Source organism: Capra hircus, chromosome 15, assembly GCF_001704415.2.
Source record: "Capra hircus breed San Clemente chromosome 15, ASM170441v1, whole genome shotgun sequence".
NCBI lineage: Eukaryota > Metazoa > Chordata > Mammalia > Artiodactyla > Bovidae > Capra > Capra hircus.
Window position 1 is genome coordinate 62,304,724 of NC_030822.1, and position 3,250 is coordinate 62,307,973.

Below are 3,250 nucleotides of genomic sequence, written 5' to 3' on the forward strand. Positions count from 1 at the left end.
TCCAGCTTGTGATTCATCCAGCCAGGCATTTCACATGATGTACTTGGCATAGAAGTTAAATAAGCAAGGTGACAATAAACAGCCTTGGTGTACTTATTTCCCAATTTTGAACCCATTCATTGTTCTATGTCCAATTTTAACTGTTGTTTCTTGACCCATATACAGGTTTCTTAGGAGGCAGGTAAGGTTATCTGGTATTCTCATCTCTTTAAGAATTTTCCACTATTTGTGTGGTTCACTCAAAGCTTTACAATGCATTTCAAAAGATCTGACTTCAGTTGTAATGTTGACTAGAGTAAATGTGACCATTATGCTGGGTTTGAGAACACCCGTCTCCACAGGGACAGTACCAATACTACCAATTTTGTAGACACTCTGGAGGGGTAGATGCAAGGGTTTGTCAGATGGAAGAGTTGGTGGCAGGATCCAGAGGTTCAAGCAGCATGGTTTCATTGGCATTGTCGTCTTTATGAGTGACTTTGTAATACTTGAGCCAAAACGTGTTTGCATTTGGCTGCAGCATGCTGTCACTCTTCCAAACAGAAACTGGTACAAATGATACGTGTTGGAGCTATTGCAAGTTTTCTTAATGTAGGTGCTGACTTCCTTAACGATTTCCTCATATCTCTTCTGGCTGCCGGGTGTCTCAGTGGAATCCATTTTAATACCAATAATTAGTTGTTTCATTCTCAGTCTACAAGCCAGAAGAGAACACCCTCATGGGTCTGCCCATTCTTGGAGATACCTGCTTCAACTTCACCAACACCAGTAGCAACATTCAGGACAGCACAGTAAACCTAAGGTGTGCCTATAGTCATGCTTTTTGTAGCCTCTGTGTTCCAGGGCATCAGTGAGACTACTTGCTGGTCTTGAATTTCTACAGGAAATTTCAATGATGATACCATGCCCACGTGCAGCTTTCACTTTGTCCAAGATCCAGGCATACTTGAAGAAATCCTATCCTGTATCAGTCACCCCCTTCTCAAATTTTTCCTGTGGTTCTTTTGTTGATACCGCCATGTTTGTAGACCTTGTGGTGTAGACTTGCTGTAATCTATGTTTAGTGAGAACAATATTGGCATGAGTCTTTTTCTTTCCCATTTTGGTTTAGATTTAGTTGTGCTACTTGTATCCTGGCAGCAAATCTGTTGTGAAAAAGTAGGTTTGAATTCTGTGGCATTAAGTAATTATGTAACTTTGGGAAAAAGCTTTACTCTGAGCTGCAGTTTTCTTACCTGACAAAGGATAGAAAAAGCTAATTATTGGTTTTCTTATCTGTAAAATAGCTTCAGTGTTAACTAAAATGCTTGAGGACAGAGTTCAGAATTTGGAATAAGAAATATACACATAAAATACCTATGTTTGCATCTGGCTCCTGCCACTCTCTGGCTGTGCCACCTCCAGTTAGCTGCTTAAATTCCTAAGCCTCAGTTTCTTTACCTATAAAGCATAAAACGCCTATGCCTCAGATGGGCTTCCCACATGGTGCTAGTAGTAAAGCACCCATCTGCCAATGCAAGAGACATAAGAGACATGGGTTTGATCCCTGGATTGGGAAGATTCCCTGGAGGAGGGCATGGCAACCCACTCCAGTATTCTTACCTGGAGAATCCCACGGACAGAGAGCCTGGAGGGCTACAGTCCATAGGGTCACAAAGAGTCAGACACAACTGCAGTGACCTAGTGTGCACAAACACACACACACTCACACACACGCATGCCTCAGAAGGCTTTGAAAGGATTAAATATTTTAGCCTAGGTAGACATGCTTGACAGATAAGGCAATGACTCCCCATTCCAGCACTCTTGCCTGGAAAATCCCATGGACGGAGGAGCCTGGTGGGCCGCAGTCTATGGGGTCGCTAAGAGTCAGACACGACTGAGCGACTTCCCTTTCACTTTTCACTTTCATGCATTGGAGAAGGAAATGGCAACCCACTCCAGTGTTCTTGCCTGGAGAATCCCAGGGATGGGGGAGCCTCATAGGCTGCCGTTGATGGGGTCGCACAGAGTCGGACACGACTGAAGCAATTTAGCAGCAGCAGCAGAAGCAGACATGCTTGACAAGTATTAGACCCATCTCTTTCAGATTTAAATTCAATTTCCTTGCTCGGTTTCTTTCTCCATGACCTGGAAAGGGAAAAAATTTCTGGTTCTGTTGTACAGGCTGGTCCAACTTCACACCAACTTAGTTCTGTTGAGAAAAGGAAATAATGCTAATTCATCTTTGCATTTATCAATTGTATGGAATTTAGCAGCAATATTAAAATCCATATGCCACTATGGTTACTGATATGAGGTACTAAGTATTAACCAAGTAGGTGCTATTTAAGGAATGGCATCCAGGGAGGTGATAAATTTTGCCTACAATTTGTGTTATTACTATGTAGCTTCTATATCTCTTATAAATATAATACTTTCCCAGCATCAATTCTAAATCCCAAGTCTTTTTGTTTTAACAATCCTGGAAGACACAGTAGTAGTGGAACTCTCGCTCATTTTTTCACCCCTGGGAATAATTGGAAGCTGTATCTGTCACCCACCTCAATCCTAATCCCACTAAGCTGGGAATAACTCCATTTACGTTTACAGCAAAAGATAGCGCACAGCGAAGAAGATATGAAACCCTCAATTTTCCTGTGCAGACAGGAAGTCCATTTCTTTACCTGGATCATGTCCCAGTGTTTCTTCTCACTAAATAGCCAGTCATCATCAGGATGCCTTGGACAGGACTTTATGTCACTAAATACTGCTTTTGCAGTATTGTTGAGCAAGGGGACAAGTCGAACTATCTTACATCTGTCTATATTTCTTCCCACCTTCCTAGGTTTCTAGTATCATGAAAAGGGAAAAGGAGCTCTTCTCAGGACCTAAGAAGTGTTGATGGGCCACCTTTTCTGCCCTAAATCTTGTATTCCCTGTCTGTCTCATGCTGTCTCCATTTCACCCACAGTTTGTACCTGAGCTTTACCTACTAAAGAAACCTAAACTTAGGGTAGTGGGTCTGAGAATGGGAGGAAAGCATGTAACATTATACAGGGTGTAAAAATATATATTCTTAATTTTGCTTCATATTTTCATCCATTATCTTAATGGGATGAGATCTTAATGGGAGTATAGGCTGTATTGACCCAGTCCCTTTATAATCACTCCTAGGTTGAAAAAGATGGTTCTAAGCTGATGAAGAATTTCCAAATGATTATTGTATTTCAAAAAATGCTCTACTAGGCATTGTGTTGATATGTGTTGC

At 41.5% G+C, this 3,250-nt stretch overlaps 1 pseudogene; it reads right to left on the reverse strand.

Annotated features, from left to right (window-relative positions):
- On the reverse strand, positions 223 to 1,101 carry LOC108637618 (annotated as a pseudogene).